This window comes from Melopsittacus undulatus, chromosome 6 (assembly GCF_012275295.1).
Source record: "Melopsittacus undulatus isolate bMelUnd1 chromosome 6, bMelUnd1.mat.Z, whole genome shotgun sequence".
Taxonomy (NCBI): Eukaryota; Metazoa; Chordata; class Aves; order Psittaciformes; family Psittaculidae; genus Melopsittacus; species Melopsittacus undulatus.
Genome location: NC_047532.1, coordinates 61,243,315 through 61,257,818, shown reverse-complemented (window position 1 = coordinate 61,257,818; position 14,504 = coordinate 61,243,315).

Sequence of the window (14,504 nt, the reverse complement as noted above, 5' to 3'; positions counted from 1 at the left end):
AATTTTCTAATAGGGTATGCTCCCTTGAATACTAAGAAAATCTGAATAGAATTCTGCTTCAATTCTAATCACTGACTTTGAAAATCTTTTCCACTTCTATGGAGTTTTACTCCTGAATTCCAAATACTGTTAAAATGTAAACTGCAGCAGTACCTTAGGTTAAAAGTTTTGAATTGAACATATTAGCACTAATTTTTATCATTAACATAGTGGAGGTAACTTAACAAGGTGCATAAATTAGTTTTTTTTCCTTTTTTAATATTTTATCTGTCAAAATTATTTCCCCTTTCGACAGTTCAACCTGCAAAGATCAAGTACTTTCCCCATAGACCAAACCAATGCAAAGCCTTCGGTCAGATCTTAATATCTTTAAAATATTTAAAATAATTGATGAGGGGGAACAAAAAAAAGAAAAAAAAAAGGAATTTCATGCAGTTTTTTAATACCCAGCAAAATTTTGAAGTAAAATTTGTTCTCATTATAACTGAAAGAGCTTAATTAGCACATAAACTCACAATTCATTTTAAAATGTAGATTAAATGATGAAAGTTTTGGACTGTCAGGTTTAGCTCCGTGTTAAAAGGCAGATCTGAAATTCAAAAAACTTAAAGCAGCAGTAAAATATTAGTCAGTGCCTATGAGAAATGAGTCTGTCCCTTTATTGAGGGTGTCTGTGTTTAATGGTAAGCTGGGATGCATATAAGCTAGTCCAAGCATGAAGGGCAGTAGGACACTAATATGGAAAGCCAACTTTGTCCCTCAGTTATCAAGATAAGAAACCTGTCATTTCTCTCATTCACTCTGTCAGCCTTGAGATACTCCAAGCAGACTTACCTCTGTGTTGTACACCCCATATATCAGGAAGATGAAGAGACCCTGTAAAATAAAATGGAGGGAAAAAGCTGTTAACTCTAATCATTTCAGCAGTAGAAATACCTGAAATAAACTTTCCTGGGAACAGACAAAAGAAGACACACTTCATCAAGGTCAATTTATTTTTCTATTTTTCAACATTATAAGCTGTACCTTGAACATTTATTTGATAACGTGGGAGCACATCATCAACAGTGTTTGTGGCTTTCAGCTGTTTGGCAATTAAAAGCTTACCACCAAAGGATCTAAAACATTAACTAGAAAAATAATTTTTCTATTTGAATAGTCTTCTGAAAAAAAACATAAGAAAAAACAGTGAAAGCACAAAGATGCTGATGCAAGCTGAGGAGGAGCAAACAGCTCTACTTCTGACTGATTTAACTTAAATTAGGAAAATACATATGACCAAATTCTACACTAAAAATACATCCCTGCATATATATGTTCTGCTTAATTATTTTAGAAATTTAATTAGGAAGAAAGTAAGAGATGTATTAAGACAGGAAAAAAGAGATAAAGCAAATAGTATATATGATTTATTAAAGCTCTTTTATCAGCTTGCTTCAAGCTAGTCTACTGTCAGACAAAACAAGCTAAAAATTAACAAAACACTTCAGTGAGTTTCTCTGAATGATTTCACCTTATAGAAGGATGAGTTCCCAGGATCTAGGGTAACAGTGCAATATGTTACCGATTCTTGCAATCTGCAGGCAGAATCCTGAAAAGAACAGGTAGACTACTAGAATAGAGAAGAACAGAAGAGTAAATGGAAATAAAATGTAGAAGATCAAGCTTTTTCTTCAGAAAAGGCTTCCATAACTCATTCACCACATGCTTATAACCTTTTTTATATTTATTTGTAAAATAACCCAGTCTTGGGTTATTGTTTATTCTTAACGTTTAAACTGGCCATTTGAATATATAGAGAAAAAAAGCCCCATCACTTTCAGTCAGAAAGTATTTTCCTTTGTACTTCCTTTTATTGACAGATTACATCAATGACCTCTACAATAAGTAAGAATAGCTTCAAAGAATAAACAGATACATTTTTCAGTGTGCCTTCATATGAAATATATCACAAATATATTGTGCTGCATATTTGTAAAGGGAAGAACCAGAATCCAGAAGCTTAGCAATGCAGGTAAGTGAATTACTCACATGCAAACCTATTGTTGAAGAAAATCCCAGTTCTCTCTCTAAATACAGTGTTAGTGGCCATTTTGAGTCCCTTCACAGTATCACCTGAAATCTCCATTTAGACTGTGAGGAAAAAAAAGATCGGAAACTTTCTCTGAAGTACACTGAAGTAACATTAGTTTTATCTAAAAAGTAAATATTGAAGTTACAGGAAGTAATAAGAGCACATCATAATTGCATCAAATATAGGTACCTGGCAGCTGATTAATGAAATTATTCAACATACAGCATCATGGGTATTTTGTTACTGAATATTCTGCAAAAACTCATTGTAAACAAAATCTCTTAGTACAAAGCTTTTAAATAATGATCAAGTTTTTGTTAGTACTGAAAGCTGTCAGTGACAGCATTTAATTTTAATGCTAACAACATCAGTGTAAATAGTGTACAAATAAATAATGTAAGCTTTTTTTTGTTATTAATCTGATCAGGGCTGGCTTTATACATGCATAAAAAAAAGAGGAAGTTTAAATCATACACATTTATTTCCTCCTATCTCCACTTCGTGTTCCCAGAATTTTAGGGGTTTCCCTCTCAGGAAAGAGGCTGGAGTGGATGCTATATAGAAGGAGGCAAAGAATAATCAGCTATTGTTAAAATCAAGGAAAATAAAATTAAATATTCCTTTTCTCAGGCTGTTCCTGGAAGAGTGAGTAAAAGAATATGCTGCTTGTTATTCAGGTACTCTCATGAGTTAAAAGTCTTTCCAAAACCATCAGTCCAAGCAATATTGTTTGCTGTGATAGCTGGACTAAAAAAAAATTACACGTTCAAGCCTTCCAGCACACTGGAAGGCATTTTTTTAACTTTAGAAATTAACAAATAATGTTTTTAATTACTTCTCAGTCTCTTCTGAAATCTGAGAATCTCATATAATCACAAGTAAACAGAGCAGTTAGGTTTGGATATTTGGTGATCTCACAGAAAATTCATTAATAAATTGTTAAAGATCCTGAATTTTAAATTACATGCCAAGTTAGTGCTTTTCTTGAGCTTCATATCAGCACATTTAAGTATTTAAGTGTTAGAGATAGGAAGTACTGTGAACCTTGTTAATTCTTGCAGACTTCTGAGAGTTTTTTGTCTTGTTTTGTTTTATCATTGTGTGGTGGTGGGATTTTTTTCCTTTAACATCTATAAGTAATGCTGGTAGAATCAGATCAACAAGGATTTTACTTAATACTTGCAACACGTTACTAGGTCTTGGCACCAATAACTGATAATGAGGGGTCATTTTGGACACAACACCATCGTCAACATGTTGATGACGTGTACCGGGTACATGTCATCAGCTACCTGTAGAGGGTAGTTTGTCATCCATCTGAGGTGAAAATAAAGAGGTAAAGTTCCTCAAGTGGTTTGAAATGTTAAAAATAATACAGTCTTGTATAACTGGGAGTTCAGTTTCTTTAGCTCATTATTTACAAAACATAAAAGCTTCTCTGTTTCTTCAGTGAGCTGTGATCTTACCTGCAGTATGGTTCATGAGCGGCTGCCTCAGCCCTTCAGTATCTCAGGCTGGTTGGATGGTCTTTGGCTTCCAGGACATAAGTAGTGTTGTGACCAAGAAAGTAATTTTATCCAGAACTTTTTATTGCATCTGTTGAGATTTTTATTTATAAATAAATAAATAAATACTTCATTAAGAAACATGGAAGGCACATTTATATGTTTTCTTTGTGTTACAATAGCAGGTGTGACAAAACAGAGGAACTCTAACCACATTATGCCAAGTAACATACAGAGACAGAATAAAGCCATCTATCCAGTGAAAAGGGTAAAGGTTTCCAAACAGAAAACCTGGCTATCTGTGGAGAAAAACACGCACACATGTCATTTTTCAAGTCTCATCAAAAAGGAAGACATACTCTTGGTAGACTTCAACAAGAACTTAAAAGCCTTTGGCTGAGTGAGAATCCTGCTTTTTTGCAGAGCAAAGGACAGAACTGCTGCATGCTTAATTATTGTTCTATTTGTCACTCTGTGCAGGGTGTGAATGGATTGCTCAGGGTTTAAATTTGGCAGGTCTTAACAGAATTGTCCTTGCTATCTTGAATAAATCAGTCTATGGACAGTTCTAATCTTGAGCAAGTTTGTCAGGATCTGTTCCAATTTGGGTGGTACCACTGAAAGTTGACACTCTTATCAGAAGTTCATTCTGCTTTAGACAACAGAAACCTGCATGACAGTTCTTTTATCAAAAGTTTCTTTCCCTGATTTTAGCATTTGTCTCTCAATCTGTTACTATTTGACATTTCCTAAAAGCTTCCTTTTATAGACAGCTAATTCCATTAAAGATTAAACTATAAGTTACATGCTTTTTTTGGTGTGGATAAAAATGTTACAAGGTCACTTTTAATATTTGACATTTCAGCACTTTTTCAACATACACATTTTCAAGTATGTAGAATTACTTCATCCTTCTGTTAATTTTTAAACCTTTGATTTTTCATTTGTTTGACAGTACTAAAAAGGATTTTTAAGAATTCCTACCTACTAAAATCCATATTAGAATACTTTAAAAAGTCAATTAAATAAAACCATACTAGCAAAATATGCTTATAAACACCATGCAGAAAAATCACAGAAGTATTAAAATCAATTGAGTATATTCTTAGTAAATCCTAATAAAGTCAATTTATAATCTATATATTTTATATAATTTTGTAAATTTATATAAATTTATATGGTATATTAAAGCATCTCTCTAGTATGAACTTAAAACTTTCCATCACTGAAAAAGTTCATGTTGCAAGAAGTTTTTTGCTATATGATAGATAGTAGATCATATGCAGCTATAGTGAACAAATTCTGCTTTATTTTTTTGATAAATTAAAACCTATTGTGGCAGTGGAAAATGCAGATTGCAGATAGAATTCATAACTCACACAAGCAATCTTCCTGTAATTCTAAAAGAATTACAAATTGTCTTGTCAAGGATAGGTTAGGGGGTTACTCCTTGTTTTAAATCCAGACAAGTGCTGGAGTCTATTAGCCTCAGGAACTTGACATACCGCATCAGTGTTAATGTAAAAGATACCAGATTCCAAAATCACAGTATTTTTCTACCATAGATTAAGAAGTTAGAAATCTTTACTTCAACAGTTAACAAGTGTGACGTTTAAAACAGTACTGTTGTGAAATTTCAGAGTCACTGTCTCACAGGCAACTACTTCAGCTCTTGTAGTTATCACTTAAATACTTGCAGACTTGACAAACAGGAGGAGACAGTGTGACTTTGATTCAGATTTTCTGCCTATAAAGAAGAAGTTAAAAAGATCAAGCAGAAATTTTGTAGTGCCATTAATTTAACAGATTCTTAAAAATTTGGTAGTAATAAACTCATAGCAAAGGCCCTGGAGCAAATCTGCAACCTACCCTGTAAAAGATTCTTTTGTATGGCCTTGGAAATTAATTCCTCTTTCCCTCAAGTTGCATATAGAACCAGGTAATACTTCCTGAGTTCAGAGCTGTGTTAGATACTTCCATTCATGTCAGATGAAGTGGAGGTGGGTAGGTAGAGTATCACTCTGATTCCACACGAAGAACCTCTACAAGAGATGAAGTAAACAAGCATCTTCTCAGGCTTTATTCTGTACATATTGCCATAAAGACAAATCTATCCCATAATTAAAATTATATCAACAAATAGCCTGAAGCAAATTCTGTCTTTTATCCATAGAAATTTTTATGATACAAATAATGATGATGAATTTTAAAAGGAAAAGCAGCAGAAAGAGATGACAAATCTGATTTTAGCCAGATGAGTGGTCTATCTTAGAGCTTAATGACAAAAGAAAATGCATTGGGTACCAGGAATGCTATAGCACCTTTCTTTCCCAGAAGCACATGCTACTAAGGAGCCATATAGGAATTTTTAGATGAAATCATATATAATATATGCAGTAGAATAACTGGGATCTAGTATATCAAAAGAGCAGCTTGGATTCTTCACAGCCTTAGCAAATTAGCATTCCATGTTGCCAAATGTAAATATACCCTGAAGTTTATTTTAGATAAAGTCAGCAATAGCCTCTCTGCACAAAGGTATGTTTAGGATGATAGGAAGTTTTCATGTTTAGAAAAAAAGCTGGGAAGGGAGGTCATCCATCTACATCTCTGCTTAAGCATGAATAGTCAGAGTAGGTGTCAAAATAAGCTCTTATATGGCAGGTATAGCAAATTTCTGATGTGACTTAAGTATGTTGTCAGACAGGTTTTTTAACCACCCTACGAAGATGCTATTGGAGCACCTGGATAAGCTTGTGCTGATCTACTTTGTGATGTGATCAGGGTCCTGTTTTCCACCTGTCTTTAAATAGGACAACTTGACCTCTGCAGAAAGTCTATAAGCATTACAGTCAAGGCTATGGGATTAATTTTTTTGATTAATGGAAATTTATCATATTATAAAAAGGTTTCTTTTTCTTCTTTTCAGAAATATACTTTAAAAATCAAGATATTCTTTTGTGGAGTACCGACTGCAAATCTAAGACGTAAAGCCAGTTGTTTGTTTGGTTTTTTTTTCTGATGAAATTAATTACCATAATCACATCATCATATACCTAAAAAATCTAAATATAGGTACAGCCGCAGTCACTGAGAGACAGAGGAGACTGTCACACGTGCATTTTTTTTCAGTAATCTTTTTCACACACATACACACAAAGTTTGGAAAACCTTGAACATTCTGAGAGCCACTGCATGATTCCACTGCTGTACAAAAACATGTTTTTCTATACAACATTTTACTTATAATACTGGCTGATTTGGAAAGAACTGCAGATTTCATTCTGCCTGCTTACTTTTACTAGCTTTTAACTTCGTGCAGCTGCCACCTATTCCTTGTGCTTGTCAGCTCAGAGATGACTTTCTCTGTTATTAAACCATTTTTTCTCATTTTATAAAAAATTCCTCAGGTACTTTTACTGAGCTAGGGAACATACAGGTAGATGGATTATATTTAACCCAAAGAATTAATCCATGTTCTTAATAACAACCCTTTAGAACCTTTTGTTTGAAAAAATTTTGCATTACATTCTCATTCTAAAGCTTGATCGGCTCTACCCAAAACAAGTTAAGAAATATACAAATTAGCACAAAAACTATTTGTAATGTGTTGTGTGGTGCAAAAAAAAAAAAACGTTGATTCACACCAAATTGAGCTAAATTCCGTATTTCTTACATTTACAAACATCCCAGAACAGTGTTAGCCAGTTTAATCTAGACCATTCCCAGGCATTGCGGTATTATTAAATGTGAGTAAAGGGGAGAAAAAGCTGTCTCTTAAAGGAAGCATATAGAATTACAACAGTGTAGCTTATATTGTAAGACTAACTAAGCTCTTTACAAAAAAAGTAAGAATACAAAGTGTAATCCTGGTATTACTACCAGTTGCAAGTTTATATTTGCAAGTATTTCTCCACCTTATATAAACAAACAGGTACATGTGTTGGAAAAGATCCCAGGGCTGTACCACATGCTGGAAGTTCTGGCTACAGCTTCTTTGAATCTGAAGACAGAGAAAAAAAATTAGATTAACTGAATGCAGTATTTACTTTTCTATATTTGTTTTCTCAGGCTTCTACAGCCAATGGCTATAACCACCTGAGTGTTGCCCATTCAAACCAACAGGATGTTTTCCACATTTAGAACAGCTGCTCAGACTCTATCCTGAGCTTTCTTTTACTATAACAGAAACTGTATAATACTAATGACTCATGATTAAAAAATCTAATGTGTTGTATTTTTTTTCTAAACTATATCTCTAGACAGATCCTATATAGCTTATAATATTACTTTAAGATGTCAAGATGCACGTACACTTTCGCACATTCTAGATGTAGTGTTAGCCATTCTAGATTTCATTGCTAGCCTAAAAAAACTCCACCTCATTAAAGCTTTCTATTTGAATTCTCTCCAGTCAGATGAATTCATGAGAGACACTATTTCCCATAGATCTAACCTCCTTATTATGGGACTGAACAGTTTTGCACCATCCTCTCAATTTTTCACATCAGATTAGTTCTGTTTGGATTAGATATAGAGATATACTGTAAAAGAAACACAGCATTTGAAGCCTCATTTCAAATGCATCTTCTCCTATTACTTTAGGTTCCTGATGCTGCCCTCCTCTATTTCACAATACGAACAATCAGTCATTGGAATAACCACGGAAGTGTTAGACTCCCCAGTTGGACACCTTTAATATTCAGATGGACAGCGTGCTGGGCCATCCAATCTAGACCATGTTTTTGTCAAGGAAGTTTGGCCCAGATGACCCTTCTATGATTCTACAATTAGCAGAAGCCCTTTTGGGCTTTCAAATGTGACTTTTGTCTGGGTACAGAGAAGGGTCTTAGTGCACAACAGTACATTTATTGGTACAAACTCCTTTGTGAACTATTAGAAAAAGGCATAAAGACAAGACAGCCTTAAGTGCTGCCTGTAGCTCCTTCAGTGCTAAGTCAGTGAATCCTTCTCTTGAATAATAGTCACTTTTTAGTACTAGAGGAAGATCACTATATCTGCAGCCTTTCACATTGTTGCCATGTTGCTGATGAAAGAATAACTTCCTTAAAAGCATATATAAAATATGTTCATAAAAAATCCTTTTATCAGAAATTATTTGAATGCCACCTCTTACCAGAATTTCTGTGAGAGGTAATAATCATTTAAACCCAGATTTACAGAGGTTATCAGACATCTCAGCTATACTGATTTAAAAATAAATTTCAAACTTAGATTTTAACTGCTGTTGCAGATCTGGGAAACCTTTGATGGAGCCATGATAATAAGCTATTATATTCAAACCCATATATTAACTTAGTGATATCATGTTATGGATCTAAAACTCTTCGCAGAATGAGCAACTACCCAGAAACAGGGTTGTGTTTTCTTGTGTGGGTTTTGAGTTTTTTTCCAAGTCTTTCTATCTTTTAATCCTTGCTTGCAAGATGGGGTCTGGTTTTCATAACAATATGAAAAATGTTAGAAATACTGGTTTTGTACATTTATTTTCGAACATTTGTACAAAATATAAAATTCCAATCTATATTTTCAAAAGGATAATTCAGATAAAAAAGGAAAAACACAGATGCTTACAAGCTACAGATAGATCCAGGTGTCAAATATACACTGAGTTGTTTTGAGAGAGAAACTTGGAAATACATTCCAGGTCTAAAAATGTTAATATGAAAATAGTTTCCAAAGGTCATGCTTACATTCTCTTGATTGTTCCACAGCAAATATGTTCCATTTATAATTTAAATTCTTTTATGAGCTAGTCCTGCCACATGAATGAAAAAGCCATGATGGCTTCTGATTGCTTATGTATAATCAAGCTATCTCAACTATTTAGTTTTATAATGTATATTGGGTTTCAAATATGCCTCTGAAATTTTGCTTTTCATTGTGTGTTGTTGCAGTTAGAGTAAAAAACACTGTGCTTACATGCTTTGAAGGACTCTTCATGGTTTTCCTGCATACTATGCAATGGAGCCTTAAATTGCTCTGTTGATGATGGTAGTTGACCTTTAGAAAAAATTCGAGAAACACTGAATATAAAACACTATCTCAAGTATAATTAATAAAAAGAACTTGCAGCACTTTACCTTACAAAAATATTATAGAGCTGTATAAATAATTTGTTTTTCAATAACGGTCTGAAAATAGGCACTGAAATTAATTTCAGGATTGACCAAAATGTGTATATATGTTCTCAGTTCTTATAGCAAAAATAAACATTTAATTGAGGGGGGCAGAGGGGTGTTAAGGAAAAAAAAACAAAACACAGAAAAAAAAAAGCCAAACCAAACAAAACAAAACCACCAACAATATTTAATTTTGGGAATTTGCAAAAACATAAGTAGATTTTAAATGGTGAATTTTAAGATACAAATCCTTTATATTCAAGACCAACCAACATTTTCACGATCCTTTCTGAGAAAACCAGTCTGAAAATTTAATGCAAGTTCATGCATCATTTCTGTTGAAGTGAGTTTTCATTTCTGCCTAGCACTAAATAATTCATAATTCAGTTAAGCAAATTTAAAATGGTAAAGAAAAAAAAGTCTATTTCTACATCAGTTTGCAAATGAGATAGTGCTCAAACAACCTATATTGTGAAAAGTAGTCATTTTAAGTCATTAGGATTCCAAAGAATCATCTCACCCTCCTTTGCATCAACTTTTTCGGTTCTTATTGACCATCCATAACTATCATGGAACATTTTTGTGGCCAGCCTTCCCACTCTTCTCTTAGCATCATCCTCTTTATCATTATACCTGTAGTTAAGAAGAAGGAAAAGCAGCTGCTCCAGAGGATATGCAAAGACCATGTTGGCAACAATATCAGCAGGTCTGTGAGGAAAGATAAGGAGAACAACAGGTAAGGAGAGAGTCAAACAAGAAGATCAGGTGAAGTGTCAAGTAGGAGACTGGATCAGGCTGCACAGACAGGCATGATAAAAATACATCAAATGGGCTAAATGCCAGAAACTCCATCCTAAATTGGCCAATAGAACAATTCTTAAAAGATAACCATGAAAAGAAACAATGATTCTACAGCTTCAAGATTCAATACAGACTATGAATAGGGCATCTGCACAAATAAGGTATTAACTGAATGCATGTAGTGTTAAATATTTTAAAAATAGAGGTGTGCCTGCATTTCAATCCATTGTTAATCTAACCAAAAAACATTCTTAAAAGTTACAACAGAATATCCCATGACGTCTAAAAGTAATTCATCTCTGCACAGTGTGATATAAGTCAGGTCTTTGCTGAACACTCGAGGAAGCGCTGAAAGTGGCTGTAGACAGAACCATTGAAAATCAAACGGAAGTCAAAGACAGAAATGAATATGGTTTTCTACTAGTGTCATCATTTTACTATATATATTTTATTTTTCTTTTCTTACATATAGCAAATCTGTGTTTAAAGATTCAGCAGCCATTTTCATTTGGCAGTGCTTGGCACAATTGCCATTTACTTGAGCTAACTACAAGGACAACCCATAGTGATGTAGGTTTCTTTTGAAAACCTCTTATATCAGATGATTGCATCCAGTTCTGGGCCCCTCAGTTCAAGAAGGACGGGGAATTGCTTGAAAGAGTCCAGAGCAGAGCCACAAAGATGATGAAGGGAGTGAAACACCTCCCTTATGAGGAGAGGCTGAGGGAGCTGGGTCTCTTTAGCTTGGAAAAGAGGAGACTGAGGGGTGACCTCATCAATGTTTACACATATGTAAAGGGTGGGTGTCAGGATGATGGAGCTAGGCTTTTTTCAGTGATATCCAGTGACAGGATAAGGGGCAATAGGTGTAAACTGAAGCATAGGAGGTTCCACGTTAACATCAGGAAGAACTTCTTTACTGTAAGAGTGACAGAGCACTGGCACAGGTTGCCCAGGGGGGTTGTGGAGTCTCCTATGTTGGAGATATTGAAGGCCCGCCTGGACAAGTTCCTGTGTGATGTACTCTAGGTTACCCTGCTCTTGCAGGGGGGTTGGACTAGATGATCTTTCGAGGTCCCTTCCAACCCTTGGGATTCTGTGATTAATAAATATGTAAATAAACTCAAGAGTTGACTACGACCTGAAAGATTTGTACAGTAATTTTAGGGAAAACAATGCTCATGGGGCCTTGCAATAGCGAAGTTTGGGCTTTATTTTATTTTAGGGTTTCTTGGTTTTGGGTTGTTTCTTGTTTAGTTAAGAAAAGTCAAATCAACAGCATTCCTTTTACGTCAGATTTAATACTTGGAAATGTCTGGTTAGTCTGGAGAACCTGCAGACATAATCAATGCAATACTGAGTGGAAGCAGAGATCCCATATTCTAATCCCTCTAATAGCAAAGTACATGGGTTGAGTTTTTTTCTATATACCTTCTCCAAATATTTTACATTTTACTTCTAGGAAGTATTTTTCACCATGAAAGTGTAGATTGCATGAAGTTTGAATTTAGAGAGGTACATTATAATAGCAATAAGCCATGCCAGGGTTTGTATTACTAGACATACTGGCAAGTTGCCTGAATACTGAAGGCATGTGGTCTTCAGCCCGTTTCTTTGCAGTATACCCATTACATGCACCAATAGCCTATGAACATATATCTTTGTGTGGCTGATTACTACTGCATATTAATCAACATGGCAATCTGATGTTGGTTATTCCCCTATAGCCAGAAGGTACTGAAAAACAAAGATTTTGTTTGCAATTAAAAAACCCACAGTGTCTTTAGGGTCAGTGCAAAGAGGAAATGCTTTCAGAATTCCACTCAACATGGAATTTTGCCAACACAAGCAACCTGAGTTGCAATATTGTGATTCTGTAGTAAAAGCTACAAAGACAGAATTGGAGGAAATTGATCCTACAATGTATCGAAAAAAGGACAATAAAGAAAAAATATATAAATCATTCTTATCACAAAAAATATGTTGGGTTTTTAGTGCCTCAAAAGCGCTGAATGGACTCTACTATAGTTCGTAGCTGCATTTACTTTCTCAATTTACAAAGGAGAGTAATGCTAATAAAAAGGCAGCTGAAATTAAGAGGGCATGATTCTTGGTCTCTGTAATTCAATAAACTCTATAATTCTATAAACTCATCAATATGTGCATATTGCTATACACACTGTGTTGAGTCTTCCTTATATTTTTTAAAACATTCTCCAGCATTGCTTGTAATGGATTGGTGTGTTACCTCAGACACGTATGCACAATCTGCAACGTTAATTGCATTCATGACGAAACATTTTCCTTGGCTGATGGACTGAAAACAAGAAACCTGACTTACATGATTACTCTGTTAAAAAATAATTTGATGTCTAGCTCATTATGGAGCATGTGTAAGAGCTACAGCGCATCCATTATTGAACTTCAGGGTTCCTATAGAGCCCTGCATGATTTGTTTATGATGTAGTGATGACTGACTGTCAGTTACTAATAAATGGTAAATAAAAAAGTAAGCTGTGATATTAAAGTACTACATTAGCTACATTGTGATTAAATTACAGTAACACCACCAGCTATAAACCTTTATAGAATCTCCTCAGCCATGCAGTAATTCTCCTAACTATACTATTATGTAGAGCACAAATATTTCTTCGTAAGTCCAAAGCAATACATCAGGGAAGCATTTACTGCTAAAGCTAGATTGAGAGTAAATGCATCTTGGGTTGCTATGAATAAAGCTCTAGGTTCTCATTACTTTATGACAAGACACAGAAATTCACTTTACTTTTCATTTAAGCTTTTCTGCTCCAGTTTATAGATGTATGCCTTCACGCTTTTATTCCCTTCTCGCTTCAGCCGTACGTAATAAATGATTATAAATTTTCACATTTGACCACCTCTCTGCTAGTCTCATGCTTAATGCACAAAGTTAGGAAGCTGCAGGTAAAAATTTCACAAACACTTTTATTTATGATGTTGTCCTTGGTAACGGAAATTTCAATGTACTGAAATGAAAAGTATGATTAAAGGGATACGACGTCCTGACAAGGATAGTAGAGGGCAGCCTTCTATTTCCCACTGAAAATATATAATACTTTTTTGACATCAATTTCATAGAGAATAGACATGGGCTAGTCATGAAAAAAAGACACAAACATGATTCTAACTTCAGTGTTGTTGTGCTGTCTTAAATGAAACTTATTTCAGAAATGTCCTGTCCAAGCTACATAGCTTTCAAGTTAACGTCAGGCACATAGCTAATTTTGTGTAATTGGTTTTACTGGTAATTTTCTGCAGAATTTAAAGAATAAAACACACCTTTTCTCCTGTTAAGAGAGATATTCTTTTCGCTTTTCCTCTTGTCACTTTTCCTATTATTTTACCACTACAATACAATTTATAGCTGGGGGCTTTTTTCCTGGTTTTGATTCTAAATTCATTTTAGCTAACTCATATTTTCCTATGCAGCTGAAAAGTTGTGACATGCCTGAAACATTTTAGAAACAGTAGCCTAATAACGACTGGTTTATTTTTAATAAAACACATTTTTATCTTCTTGTTAAAAAAATAAAAAATGAAAGTTTAAAAATTCCAGACTGCATTAAGATAATTGATCCTATTTACAAGTAAAGAGGGGAATTGAAATAACATTATGGTTATGATAGTAAAATGTCTAGTTTTAGATTACATGAAAAATAAATTAATCTAAAATCTCAAAAGTTAATTCCATCTTCTTGAGCAATTTTTTTTATTAGATCACTTCAGTATAGTATCTCAATCTTAGCAGTGGAGCATGTCTTTAAAAGGTAATATTAGCAATTAAAATAACTTTAGAACTTCAGTAATAAAAAAAAAGCAATAAACACCTGCTAGAGTTTATCATCCAGGCAAATACTCTATCTAATTTCCAATAGCATAGCTACAAACATAAAATATCATTTTGAAATTACTTCTTTGTGAAATTTACCGCATTCCAGAGAA